Source organism: Lissotriton helveticus, chromosome 4_1 (genome assembly GCF_964261635.1).
Source record: "Lissotriton helveticus chromosome 4_1, aLisHel1.1, whole genome shotgun sequence".
NCBI classification, from domain to species: Eukaryota; Metazoa; Chordata; class Amphibia; order Caudata; family Salamandridae; genus Lissotriton; species Lissotriton helveticus.
Genome location: NC_136063.1, coordinates 421,571,126 through 421,586,338, shown reverse-complemented (window position 1 = coordinate 421,586,338; position 15,213 = coordinate 421,571,126). Strand labels below are relative to the sequence as shown.

At 44.7% G+C, this 15,213-nt stretch overlaps 1 protein-coding gene across 7 annotated transcripts in view; it reads left to right on the top strand.

The window, feature by feature from the left end:
* Positions 1-15,213, top strand: part of VPS13B (vacuolar protein sorting 13 homolog B) — a 3,181,000-nt gene that overhangs the window by 483,781 nt on the left and 2,682,006 nt on the right. The gene's annotated exons all lie outside the window — the stretch shown is intronic.

The window sequence follows — 15,213 nt, the reverse complement described above, 5'->3', positions numbered from 1 at the left end:
AGGCTGTTTCAAAACCAGGTGAATTGAGCTTTGGAGAGATCTAAAGATAGTCACGCCATGGCCCAGTCCTTGGGCTTGCTATCTCCTGTCAGTTCCATCAGCAGTGCCAGATGTTCAGTTGTTACTACCTGGGCCTGACGATGCCATCTCAGCCTATACATCAAGCTGTCTAGCCCCTTTCCTGGCTCTAGGGAGCATGATGGCATCAGAGGACGGGGTCACCATCTACAGCACCATTCCTGGTCTTGCTCTTCTCATGCAGTGCCAAGCCACTCTGATTTCCCCCTAGGGACTCACCTTCGGCCAGTGGCGGAAATTATGCACTTTTACCAGCCTGACTGGTATGTGGTTACCTTGGACCTATGGTTCTTGCAGGTTATCAGTCATGGGTACGGCCAGCCCTTCCTTTCAAGCTGAATTCATCATTAGAACTCAGCAGAACATGCCTCCATCCTTGCCAAGGAGAATCAGTCATTGCTTTTTAAGGTGAATTTGAAACAGTTAAACACGCATGACCATCTAGCTCCTCTGTTCCCTAAAGTTTTTCATAAAAAAGCCAAAATCTCATTTTTGGCCAGTGCAGGGAATTCTGTATAAAGGAGGCCATTCCGGACACAGTGGCCTTCCAGGCCTTTCTGTCTTAGTGAGCCATGGACATTCATGATATAATCCTAATGTTTCCATCTCAGTCCTGTGTTCTGTCCCAGACGGTTCTGAGTTGGTTTGGTATTTTGGTGTTCTTACATGATTATTCATGTATTCTGTTGGTGCTCCACACCCGTTGGCACATGTTTGCTCTACTGTGGAATCTCCACCTTCAATGTGCTAAACACTGGTGGTGCCTCTCAGACAATATCTGTGTGTTAGACAAGGTGGCTGAGAACCTTCAATTGTGGATAAAGATTTCCAACCTGACCTGAGGAACGCCATTCTCCCTACCCCATTCAGAACTAACATTGGTGATGAATGTGTCCACTCTAGACTGTGGGGCTTCTTAACTTGGTAGTCTTCATAGGTCTGTTTTCTTTGCTGAAAGTGAGGCACCTCATCAATCTTCTGGAGCCAGATGCCAGCTGTTTCGCTCTCATGTCCTTTCTGCCTTCCATCAGGGGCAGTCCTATGCAGGTTCTGACTAACAACCTGGCAGCCATGTGGTACTCTAAAAAAGCAGTGGTGTGGGGTCACAGGTGCTGTGCCAAAAGGCACTGAGATTGCGCCGCCGCCTAGATCTTCAGGAAGTTCCCTAGACTGTCAGCCAATCCGACATGGTCCTTGATTGCCAGTAGGAACCATCTACAAGTGGTGTCTGGATCCAAAGGTGGCTCAAGTCATATTTGCCTGAAGGGGTGTACCTTGGATACACCTTTTTGCCATCTTGCCGCCGTTGCGGCGGTCTGTTTTGGGCTTTTGAGAGGTCTAAGACCTTTGCTCGGTTTCTTCCCTCCCGGAGTGCGTCAAACCATCCTTCAAGCATCCATTCTTGCGAGGCTTGATTACGGCAATGCGGTATATCTGGGCGCCAACAGAGCGAGTATTAAACGCCTCCAGAGGGTCCAGAATGCGGCTGCACGGATGCCAGTAGCGCTTCCTAGATCACAATCGGTGACTCATGTGCTCTCTAAATTGCACTGGTTGCCCATTGAAGCTCGCATTCATTTTAAGGTGCTGTGCTTCGCGTACAAAACCTTGATGCACCAAGCCCCGATTGGCTTATTGGGTCTATTGAAGCCTTATTTGCCCGGGCGCGCTTTGAGATCTGCCAATTGCGGACTGGCTGTTGTCCAGCGAGTGAGGAAAGCCAGGGCGGGGGGCCGGTCGTTTGGCTTTTTGGAGGCCAAACTTTGGAACTCCCTCCCAGCCAACATCCGAGTCATATCCAATCTTCTGACGTTCCGGAACTCAGTAAAGACATGGTTGTTCCCCACCATCTAATAACGGTCGCTTGTTGTACTCCCCTGTGCTTCTTTGGTTTCTGGTTGCGCTGGGACGCCTCGTTGCTGAGGCAGCCATGCGCATTATAAATCCTGTATAAATAAATAAAATCTTCAAGAATGCTTACTTTTTATTTCTCTGTGCCATAGAGTTTTGGCCGTGAGGCTCATGTGAGATTGGTTTTGCCTATCTTGTGACTCTGGTGTACTTTACATGTTTCCACTTCTGCTTACGTGGGTTCCGAAAAAGGGTCAGCGTGACCAGGCTCAGCTAATTATGATAGCCTGGAGCTGTGCTTAGAGGGTCTGGGTCACTAACCTCACCAAGTAATGACAGGGTACTACACCGAAACATTCACAACCTACACCTTCATGTTTTGTTATGTCATTGGTATTTTTATAGCGCACTAGTCATCCATGAGGGTATGTAGGCGCCCTGAAGCAGGTGTGTGGGGCAAGCCCTGGGGGCTTACTCGAAAAGCCAGGTCTTCAGCGTTTTGTGATGGTCAAGAAGAGAGGAAGAGGCTCTGATGTGTTGTGGGAGGTAGTTCCAGGCTTTTGGGGCCAGGTACAAGAAGGTGCAGTCACCTGCTCTGTTTGTGTGGGATGTATGCGTGGGGTGTGTGCTAATGAGAGACCAGCAGAGCAAAGATGTTTGAAAGGTTGGTGGAACTGATTGCTCTGTTCAGGTAGGCAGGGCCAGTATTGTGGATAGCTTTTTAGGTGTGGGTGAGGAGGTTAAAGTGTGCAGGCTTGTGTAGTGGAAGCCAGTGGAGTTTTGTATGGTTTGGTGTGATGTAGGCTCGGCGTGGGAGGACTAGCCTGGCTGCTGTGTTTTGGACAGTCTGCCATCTTCTTGTGAGCTGGTTGTTAAACCAGGTGGTTTCCAAAGTCTAGTCTACTAGTGTACTAGTCCACTTGAAGATTTTCTTCAGCATCCTTAGTATATTGAAGCAGGCTGTGACCTCTGCATTGGCTTGCGCAGTCATGTCCACTTCGTAGTCTATGATGGTTCTGACGTCTCTTGCTTGCAAGCAGGGTGTGGCGGTGATTCCAAGGTCTGTGGGCCACCAGCTGGAGTCCCATGGTGAGTCACTCTTCCCAAAGACTACCGCCTCAGTCTTGTCTGAGTTCATTTTTTCATCCAGTTGGCTACTTCTGTCATGCATGTGGTGAACTTGTTCCTGGTGTCGAATGTTTCCAAGAGGGAACGGTATCAGTTGCGTGTCGTCCGCATAAGTGAGGAGGTTTATGTTGTGTGCTCGTATGACTTTGACCAGCGGGGTCATGTCGATATTGAAGTGTGTCGGTCTGAGCGAGGGTCCCTCTGGGACTCCCACAAATAGGATCTCGTGCTTCTTCGAGCCCCTGGACCTCTGCCTTTTGGCCTTCCACCTTTGGCCCACCTCCGGTTCCCTCTGCCTCAGTTAGAACCCTGGGAATTAAAATCAGTCAGGACCTCTCCCCTCGTCTTCAGGTCAGCTCTGTCGTCTCATCTTGTTTTCTATCCCTCAGGATCATTAGAAAGATTTCCCGTTTTTTTTCCTTTGATGCCCTGAAAATTATTGTTTTGGCCATGGTTCTCTCACGGGTGGACTACGGGAACTGCCTCTATGTGGGCATTCCTGCCTACGAGCTGCGGCGTCTCCAGTCCGTCCAGAATCAGGCTACCCGTCTCATTTACAGGCTTCCCAAATTCTGTCACATTACCCCCTTACTGAGATCCCTCCATTGGCTTCCCATCTTGCAGAGGACCCTCTTCAAGATGGTTTGCATTGTTTTCATGGCTCGTGCTCGTACGGCCCCTATCTTTATCAACTCTATGATCACCCACTACCTTCCCTCCCGTAATCTCCGTTCCTCCAGCTAGGCACTCTTAACTGTTCCTCGCTTTCGTAAGTCCAGAGTAGGCGGTACCAGATTTTCCATCCTCGCCCCCCGCTTCTGGAATAGCCTCCCTCTGACCATCAGGTCTATCCCCGTCTACCTGCACTTCCGCAAGGCCCTTAAAACACATCTGTTCTCCTCTGCTTTCCCGTCTTAATCGCTCCCAGGTGCTTCGCTCTGTTGGTACTGACTCAATTTCCTAGCGCCAGGAAGCCGCTTGGCCACAGAGCGCTCTATAAATATTTTAAACTTCAAACTTCAAACTCCCACAAATAGGATCTCGTGCTTCAGAGGCATAGGGGGCTGCATGTTTCCTTGTTTCTGGAAGGTGGCTGTACTGACCAAGGTGTTGAGGATAGAGGTGAGGGCCTAGCTGGTAGGGATTTCTCCTTTGTTGAAGGCATGGTGGGGGCAGGTGTCTGCCGGATTCCATGAGTGAAGGGTTTTCATGATTGTTGTGTTTTTTTCTGTGTTAATGGTGTCCCATGTGGTGATTGTGTTGATTTCCTTTGTCACTCAGAGACTTCTGGAGAGTGCCAAGGGATTCAGTTGCGGGTACAGTTGAATTATATGGTTGCGATTTTGCTACAGAAGAAGTTTGAGAGGTTGTTGCACAGATCGAATGACTGGTTGATGTTGCCAGAGATAGCTGTGGGTGTAATGAAGTCTTTGACAATGGTGAATATTTCATTGCTGCTGTTGAAGCTGAAGATTATTTGTTTGACTATGGCTTTCCTCTTGGTTTCTCAGGTGAGAAGGTGGTACCTCCTATGGTGGCTTTGAAGGCATCTTTTTCCACTTACCCATTGTTGGTTCTCCATTTCCATTCCAGTTGTTTGAAGCAATGCTGCCCATTTTGAGGTCTTCTGTGTACCAGCTGGTTTGTGTTCTGGTTTTTACTTTGTTTCATGGGGGCCAGAGTGTTGGTGCAGTTGGTGATCCACTTGTTGAAGTTTGCTAAATTTCTGTGAGTTTTGGTTTGTTCTCGCATAGGGTGGTTGTCCAGTCAGCCTCTGTTAGGTTGTTCCAGAGTCAACGTGCTGGGCCCGCTGTGGAGGTTTTTTTGGGTAGATAGATGTCGAGTGTAAAACTGGCTATGGTGTGGAATGTTAAGGTGACACATCTTGGGGTGTTGATCATAATGTTGTTGAAACATGTAAAAACTGGATATTTGATTTGTCCGCAGCATGTGTGGGCTCTATGACATATTGGGTTAGTCCCAGATTCCCGAGGTAGTTAGGAAGGGCATCTGATTTGGGTTCGCTTCGGTCTGTAAGAGGATACTATTGACGTGATGAAAACTGTGATGTTTGTGAATTTGGCTCAGGAGCCTGGGAAAATGGTAGACTAGGATCCCACCCAGGGCGAAATTTTCTGTGATGTGCAATTTGAAATTAAAGTGCTCCATGTAGTTTGTTCTAGCATAGGTGTAGGTCTAAGGCACAATGGGCCTCTTGTCGATTGTGTGACTACAGAGGACATCATACCTTCCCAGATCAGAGAGCTGGTATCCCCTTAAATTAGGCTCTGATTACTTACAAACCAGGTAGGACTCACGTGGATTTGGTTTCACCAAGCATTTTCTAATGGAAATAAGGCCAGTCCACTAGGGATCCTTGGCCCTGAAGAATGCCCATTACTTATATAGGCAAGGGATAGGTGCAGAAATATTTTGGTTTATGGGGATGGATTCAGCCATTGTTCTCAAATGTATTTTTAAATATACCAAAGGTCCGACAATAGTGAAAACCTAGGTGCCCCTAGGTATTTTTAACTGACCTGGTTCTCTCATGTGTCCAGTTAATCTTTATCTAAGTACCCCCTCCCTTTTCTTTGTCCCTAGAGGTTGAGTCCCCCCTGGTGGTATTGCTCTGCCAGGGTGGGGAGAGGTTGCCTATGATAAAGCATGCCACAAATTGTGGGTGAGGCTTCCTCTTCCAAAAGATTGGTCTTTCTAATTTTCCCAACAGAACTTCTATGACGCCTAAATAGGGCAGTGATCATTCATGTCTTGAGCGAGAAGTAGTCCCCTACCCTTTCGTAGCTACTGTACTTGATTGTGTTGTCTTACACTACGTCCCAGATTGCCATGGTGTATTTGTTGAGGGAGCGGGTGTTGAGGAGAAAGCACGAAATTGGTGTGGGTGTGTTTGTTGATAGGTGTTTGAGTGTGTGTGGGGGTGGGTGTAGTAGATATGTTCTTGGTTGGAGTTGTGGATGCGGTTTTGCAGGTGAAGTGACAGTGGGATTAGGTGAAGGATCCATCCGTGTTATGTAGTGTGGTGTGCCATCAGAGGGTAGTGAAGCGTTCGGGGTTCAAAGAGTGAAGGAGAGCTGCAGGATTTGGTGGGGGCAGGGTTTGTGGCACGGGTGTGGTCCAGATGCAGATGGGTGCAGCTGAGCTTGATTTTGGCACTGTGCTACAAGAGGTGTGCAGCTCCATGGGACCCAGAGCGGGGGTAGGATTCCAGCTATTTGCCGTCCACCCTGCAAATCAGAGCAACAAGGTGCTCTGTATACCCTGTCAAGCCGTAGATCACTATTTTGGAGGTCTATTGCCATGTATAGGTCTACTAGGGCTACACTCTATTGTGTCTGGTTACCTCCCCATACCCCAGGAACCAGACCTCTAGTAGTGCACTACTTATCCACTTAGGTCCTGATGATATGCCATACGACTCGTTAGGAGCAACAAGGGCACGAAACATGTTGAACCACCACACAGCGATAGCTCTCTAGGAACATTGCATCCACACTGGGCATCCATTCACCTTTTAATTAAGCTGGAACTACCTGAACCATTAAAATTGTTTTTGAATAGGACTGATCCAGACCTATTTTAATATCCACTTCCTGTGCACTACACTATCCTTGCCCTCTTACCCCCACACACCCCACGGCTTCTTCTAAAAAGATCTCCGGCAAAGAGCCCTGTTTACGGTGAGCCCGTCGGGCATTGCACCGCCAGCCCGACGAGGAGTAACGCCCTATGATGAAGCGCATGACATCCTTCGGGGTGTGTGAGGGCGTCACAAAGAAAGACCTGTCTCTCCCCTGCCCTCCTTAGGAACTGCACACCTCTTGTAGCACAGTTAACTAGGAGCCCTGTGTGCAGGACCTACTTAAACAACGGCTCCCGGTCCCACCCCTTTTCTCTTGACGTCTTGTTTTTGGCACATCAGCTGTGTGCCTACTGCACATCCGTGCTGCGGCCGCCATTAAGCAGGTCTTGAGAGGTCAGTAAAAGAAAAAAAGCGCTAGGGAGTGGAGGGTGGTGTGAGGGTGCAAAGAGGGCGGGAAAGGGGTGCAGAGAACTTGGAGAGATGGCAACGGTCAGAAAAGGAATGCAAGAAATGGAACAAAGAGGCAAAAAGAGCAAGAAGATGGCACAGAAAGTTTACACTGAATGAGAGAAATGTCTCAAAAAGGCAAAAAGAGCAAGAGAAACAGAACAGAAAAATCAGAGAGTGGCAAAAGAGTGAGAGAAATGGCACTGAGGCAAAAATATCGAGAAAGACCGCACAAAAAGGACACAGAAATAATCCAAAGAACCAAAAAGAGCAAGAGAAACAGCTCAGAAAGTATCAGAGAGAGTGAGAAAAGAGAATTGGCACAAAGAGGCAAAAAGATTGAGAGAAACTGCATTAAAAAGGCACAGAAATGTCTAAACAATTAAAAAGGGCAAGAGAAATGGCACAGAAAAGTCTCAGAGGGGGTGAGAAAAATGGCACAAAGAGTCAAAAAGAGCAAGCGAAACAGCACACAAAAGTCACTGAAAGAGTGCGAGAAATGGCACTGAGACTAAAAGAGCGAGAGAAACTGCACAAAAATGTCAGCAAAATGGCAAATCAGCAAGAGAAACGGCACAGAAAATTCACAGAATGTGAGAAATTATACAAAAATGCAAAAAGAAAAAGTGAGAGAAACAGCACGAAAAAGTCACACGGTGAGAAAAGAGTGAAAGAAATTGCATAATGCAACTAATGTACTGCCATTGTTTGTTAGTTCTCGGCAAAAAACACCTGTGATTATGAGCAAAGCAATTAAATATGACATTTGTCAAAAAAACAATCCGCTAAAGCAATTGTGCCATGTCTTAGTGGAAATACATTTGGAAGCAGATAACATCTGTTGTCACAGTAAACATCGATTTTAAAGGAGAAAAGGGTTTCTTTGAAGTGCATGTGGCCTAGTAATACATAGCTATAAATTACAAGAGGTTTAACAAGGAGAACCGAGAAAAAGTCAATGTAAAACTAGTAGCTCAATTACAGCACAATCAGCGGAAGGGCAGCAATCAAGCTGAAGCTAACACTTGGTCTGAGCTCCAGCAGAAAGAAGAGGAAGTGAAGCCAGCACACACTGGCCTATTAGAAGGCAGCAAATAAGAGTGACAATGAAGTCAACAAATGTTAAGCAATGGTCAGGCTGCAAGCCCCTTGTTGTATACAATATCTTTTGCAACGAAACGGCATGCAGTGAATGCGCTATCGCAGACGAGACCTAAAAAATTGCATGGCAGAGAGTGAATGACAGGCTCCCCACCCTCATTAGGGTAGAACAACCATCATTGTGACCTGGCAAACAAGCAGAGATTTACACCGGTAGAGCCGGCGGAGACGCCATCGGTGTAAAAACACAGCACTTTCCCCGGCCCCAGGTCTGCACAGCTAGGACTGAAATAGTGCTGTTGTTGGAGAATGCCAACTGGTTGCCTTATATGGGCCTCTGAAGAACGCCATGTAGTCACAGGGCTTCCACTATGCGACCCACAACTAACAAAAGAGGACTAGAAATGGGCTTTGCAAATCAAACAAAACTTTAATCACACTCCCATATGTTAGAGAAAAGGTCACATGATGTAAAGCGAAACTCTCCTCAAAACAGCCGCCACCGTGGGAAATCCATATTCCATACACCAAGGCTCCCAAAGTCAAGCAATTGAATAACAGTGCCTTGTACAAAAACCACATAGCATAATATTTTTGTCTTTCCCCTAGAGTGAAACTCTAGTCTCTGTTACCAGTGAATGTTATTTTGCCATCAGTCAATTTACACCGCACCCTCTAAACTTGAGATTTTTATATATATAAATGCTCAGTTCAATTTTTTCACCACCTCTCCTCAATTCTCTATTCTGAACTTTTATCTTCGAGTTTCCTGCTTACTCCATCACTGCTACTTAAAACAATACATTCATGCGGTACTGAACTGCTTCTGTCGCTATGTATCTTTCCAATTTTTCAACCCTTGGTGCTAGCACAGGACCAGCATATTAGTGTATCTCTGCCACTGTTTGCAGAGTGATCGCCATTCTAATCTGGACACCCTTCTTTTTTTTATGGCATGCTGCATGATATACATTAATAGTGGCAGTATTTAATGTATCTTAATTGGCCAAACATGCAGTTAAATGCAGATTTTGATTTCAGCCAGGGGTCTCCAGTAGAGTAGCTCGGGAGCTACTCGTAGCTCACTAGCCCCTTCGAAGTAGCTCGGTGGGAAAGCCAAACCCAGTACTTCGTTCAGAGAGGCTGTGCATATTAAAGAAGGCTGCACTGCTCATTTCAGGTGACATTCAGCCCAACCATGGCAGGGCATCATGACAACAATCAGACACTCATTGAGTCAGTCTTATGCGGTCTGCCCCATGACCATCTGTCTCTTCTCTCAATCCAGCTGAGTCACAAGGAGATTGGTCATGTTGTAGGCCCTACTCTATTAGACAATGTGTGAACAGCGGGCCATGAAAGAAGAGTGCCGGCAGCAGCCTGAGTAGTGACCAGTGCTGACCCACTGCAGTGCTGGTCTGCAGGAGCCAAAGTGAACATTTCTTAGTTGGGTGCATAATCAGCCTAAGAGCTGAGGCGCACAGGGTATGGATCTAGAACTGACAATGAAGAGCCTCATATGTGTGTGTGTACATTTATGGGTGTGATTATGTCCTTCGTGTCAGAGATGGTGTGACGCTTTGGCTGTTACTTCATTAGTCACATGGAGGCATTTAATAATGGTACTCAACAACAAAAGAGAGCCTATTATCGTGAATTCCTAAAAAGACGTTCTGTCCAAGTGACGAAACACACAGTGAATTAATTGAATACAATAGGTGGTCAAAAAACTAAAGGGACAGGAGGAAAAAAAAATATTTTCTAAAAGAACCCTCACTCACCCTAGTGGTGACATGCTTCATCATGGGGTTCGTCACAGGAGGGCCAGACTAACCCCCCTGTGTGCTTCGACGCCTGCAATTGCAGCGGATCAGGTATGTCAGCAGTGGAATACGTGAAAATTGTGAATGTGTGGTGACAATAAAAGATCCCAACTGATCCCCAACAACTTTATTTAAAGGACCAATTGTTCACAATAAAATAGTGTGATCACTGCAAGGTTGAAATTAAAACCTTGGTGACCTTGTGTGGGTGGTCAACATGTTTCTGCTGTATTATGTGCTATCTCAGCTCAGCTTTCTTCAGGACCAATATTAAATTAGAAAAATACGCCCTCCGGGGGTCCACCCACGCTAAGGAGTGTCCACACCGTTAGGGCGGTAGAGGAATCAATCAAAAATTATTGAACTCTCCTCGGTTAACTCACGGTTTTACCCGTACTTGACAATCCTGCAATTTGCCTGGATACCCTCCGGACGCCAGTGGGAAGAGAAAATAGGTTTCAGGCGGCGAGTCGTACCCGATTAAATAAATACGGGACGTGAAGAGAATGCCAAACTGAGCGTCCATGTGGCACGCCAACTCTTCAAACAAAATGGTATCCAGGCAAATTGCAGGATTGTCAAGTACGGGTAAAACCGTGAGTTAACCGAGGAGAGTTAAATAATTTTTGATTGATTCCTCTACCGCCCTAACGGTGTGGACACTCCTTAGCGTGGGTGGACCCCCGGAGGGCGTATTTTTCTAATTTAATATTGGTCCTCAAGAAAGCTGAGCTGAGATAGCACATAATACAGCAGAAACATGTTGACCACCCACACCAGGTCACCAAGGTTTTAGTTTCAACCTTGCAGTGATCACACTATTTTATTGTGAACAATTGGTCCTTTAAATAAAGTTGTTGGGATCTTTTATTGTCACCACACATTCACAATTTTCACGTATTCCACTGCTGACATACCTGCTCCGCTGCAATTGCAGGCGTCGAAGCACACAGGGGGGTTAGTCTGGCCCTCCTGTGACGAACCCCATGATGAAGCATGTCACCACTAGGGTGAGTGAGGGTTCTTTTAGAAAATATTTTTTTTTCCTCCTGTCCCTTTAGTATTTTGACCACCTATTGTATTCAATTAATTCACTGTGTGTTTCGTCACTTGGACAGAACGTCTTTTTAGGAATTTACGATAATAGGCTCTCTTTTGTTGTTGAGAATTATGATTAAGGGGTAGGAGAGTAGCCCTTTGTACCCTTCCTCTCTGGTTGTATCTACACATTTAATAATGGTAAACATTTTTCTAGCATTTCTGCTGATAACCTCGTCTGAAATGTATGGGTGGTGACTGATATCCCTGGTTAGGATGTTTCATAGTGTGATGTTAATATATGTGGTCACTATTTTACAATGATATAATTTGCTAGTAGCTCATGAGGACTTTCCTTATGCAAAAGTAGCTCTCACTACAGAAAAGGTTGGAGACAACTGCTTTACGCGTACCAAGATGGCCAAAGAAAGGGGCAGAAGTAAAAAGTGCATTTATGTAAAACGTCATGGGTGGGTTTTCTTATGTCCCTGATTTGACTGCCATGCAACCCATTCCTCACTCCCCTGCACTTACTGCTACAGCAACAGTTAACTTTATTTCAGCCTGTGTCTTGTAGTAATGGGAACAAGAGTTCCACCAATGTCAACATATTTCTTCCTCTCTTGGACTACAGGAATTCGTAGGTATGCATTTTACTTATTTTATTTATCTATTTATTTGTGGAGTTTTATATAGGTCGTGGACTAGACCCGAAGGTATCAGAACACTTTACAAGAGCACCAGTTAAGTTACAGACGGACACATTAATTTTTGTTAGGCTCGGGGAGATTAAGGGCCAGATGTATCAAGGGGTTTTGCCCATTCTGTGTCTATGGGGAAATGTGTTGATACATATGGCCCTAAGTGATTACTAAGACCTGAGAGGACTTTGGCAGCTTTCTCGAGCAACCCCAGATGAATTTAGTTTTTTATATCTACTGACGAAGAACTATATTCAGAAACACGTGTCTAGAGATTTACAGCACTAACCTGCACCAACTTTGGCGAAACACTACAGCTAAAATTCAAGTAAGCAATCACTGTGAACTGCATTTACCACAATGCTATGGGGCGAACTGTGCTGGGAGGTGAGGTACTGTGCTCCCATCCCCCTTCTGTTTGAAAAGGCTCCCTTGAGCCACTAAACGGACGAGTTTTTGGCTATGCACCTGTGCGCTAGAGAGAGGTACTGAGACCTGTGAGGACTGTGGCAGCTTTCCAAGCAACCCCAGATGAATTAAGTTTTTTATCTCTACTGATGAAAGATAATATCCAGAAACACATGTGTCTAGAGATTTACAGCACTAACCTGCACTAACTTTGGTGAAACACTACATCGAAAATCCAAGTAAGCAATCACTGTGAACTGCATTTACCACAATGCTAAGGGACGAACTGTGCTGGGAGGTGAGGCAGTGTGCGCCCACCCCCTTCAAATTTAGTGATTCGCCCAGAATCACAGAATGGTCAGGTCCCTGCTGAGACTCGAACCCTGTTCCCCAGCTCCAAGGGCGACCGCCATAGCCGTTAGGTCACATTCTCTCCCGCTTATAGTTTCCTGTTTTGGTTATTTATTTCCAATGTATGGCCCAGTTCATAGGTATCTGTAACACATACATCACTTAAAAAAAGAGCAGGGGCATAATAGTTACAAAACATTATATTTCTAAAGAACAATCTTATTCGCCCTTTAGGGCACAGTACAATAATATCACTCACTTACCATCCCTCTGTTCTCTTCAGTTCCTTTATCAATCCACTCATATTTGAAGACTAAAATTGTTGCATTTACTTTAGCACCAGCTGAATTCCCCTATGCTGTGCAGAGAGAGACACCGTGTGTCTCTCTCTTAAACTCTTTAAATTGCATTTTCAGGGTATTTCCTTATTTTTCACAGCTCTTGACACTTCCTGTATGTGACAATATACAACATTCACAATCATTTACACCTGCGCACATGATGTTTCTGTTTTTTCATGGACTATGTCTTCAAACTATTTTGTTTAGGAGTGTTGAAAGCACACAGAGAAGCAAAGGCTAAAGATCTGGTCAGAAAACAGGGATGGATGAAATACATTTGTCAGTTGAGAAATGGGACACAGGTTTACAGATGTGTGAAACTAATGTTAGGGAATACGCAAAAAGAAATGTATACAATTATAGTGTTTATCAAATAGCACATGGCCACAGCCGTTATAAACCTATTTGACACGGAACATATTGCTGTGAATGCAGTGTCTTCATTGCCAACTGAGCACAAGTGATATGCGGAAACAATACTGTAAAATAACTAATAACAGAAAAAACCTCAATGAGTTTACGGCATGTGTTTTGGAGTTATGGTGCTCTAAATAAGCATGTACGGCAGCCACCGAACGGGTTGTGCTGTCATTTCTGGATGGCATAAGGCTCAGCAGTGCTCTGAGCCTCTCCTCTCTCACATGAAACTTGACTGGTTGAAGCAGTGAGGGTAAACCTGAACCCCAGCTTGGTGGAGTATTCCCTCCCTACAGTGCCTGGGCGTCATTTCTTGCAACCTGAGAGCAGGGATCCGGCCCGGAAGTGTGAGCCGTCCACCTGAGGCACCAATGAATGGGAAAGTGAAGCCAAATGAACTGGAATGATGTGCTGCTGACAACAGAAAATATGAATAGATTGAACCGGAGTATGTTGACATGAATGAAAGAAAGAAAGGAACAAAGAACATCATTTGTAAAGCGCACTGCCACCATACCTGGTTGCCATGCCCCTTAACGGCCAAATTCAAATATAGAAATGGCTTTAACTGTTCTGCTGAGTCTGATCACTTCATGGACTAATGCATCCACTTCCACCATTTGTGTTTGACCACTTGGATGCGAGTTTACATCTTGGCTGTACCACTCAACTTCTAATCCTCTATAGGTTGATGTCATGAGTACCATAGAGATGGGTGACATAAACATCTATTAATCGGCGCCCGGATAACCATAAGTGAACCTTTACTTTATAAATGTACATCTTAAAATTATTTTATGTATTTAGTTCTTTGGAAGTCAGCCCGGGACACATCTTCTAAAGTTGCACTCACTATATTAGCTACCTAACAGGATATTGTAAAGTTGTAAAGTTGAATATGCTCAGAGGAGCACATTTCACACATTTAGGCATCTATTCCAGTGCTTATTTTGAGCCAGTGTTTGCCATGCTTGGCAATGGTACGTATTTTAACACCGGCACCTGTTTATGAGAGTCTACCAATGGGTGATGCAGTTTGTCGATTTTCTTTTTTTCAAACAGAGTTCATCAGTGGAGCATTTGCCTAGTTCATATATTTTTGTAATAAGGATAAAAACGATTACTTAAAAGCTATCCCTACAGCTTGAGACAACCTGGAATAGTCCAACAAATCACACTTGTTTGAATGTAATCATTAGTAGATACTACTCACATTCGGTAGCTTGGTGGTACCACTGCATTGGACAGGTGTGGAATATCTATGGTCCTGGCACTTAATTTTTTTCTTTTTACAAATTCAGTACTGCTCTAATAATTTAATGAAACACTATAGAATAATTATGGTAACAACACTTGCTTTCCATGCCTTCCTAATGACAAATGGCCGTATTTTAGGCATAGAAGAGAAAATATTTTGATAAGAAACAATGTAATGAGAGCAGTCTAATTTTGAATTAATATGGGAAGCCATGCCATAAACAGTTTATGGAATAATTAAGAGTGACGATAAAATGAGAAGTTATTTCCTAAGTCATTTACAATTAGGTAAGAAAGCTGATGACCACAGAACACATGTTGGCAGGGTTGATTTTCAGATGGACTGTTGACTGACATCCTTATTGGCAGGAGCCAAGGAATTATTATTATATTTTTTTGAAGAGCAATGCAGTTGAATCAATGACACTGTAAGCCCAACAAATAGAACATTAAAGTGGAAAACTGAACTAACAAGTACTACAAGGAGACAGCAACTGAATGAGATTTATGGACTGGAAATGAGATTTTGTCGATCACTGCTAATAAAAATAAATGTTATTACTGAAATGTTTCTGTCTCTGCTAGGATGCCTATAGAATAGATGTATACATGTGTGACAAGTGTTCCCTGATGCATATGTTTTTATTTTGTTGTTACAAATTGGTGTT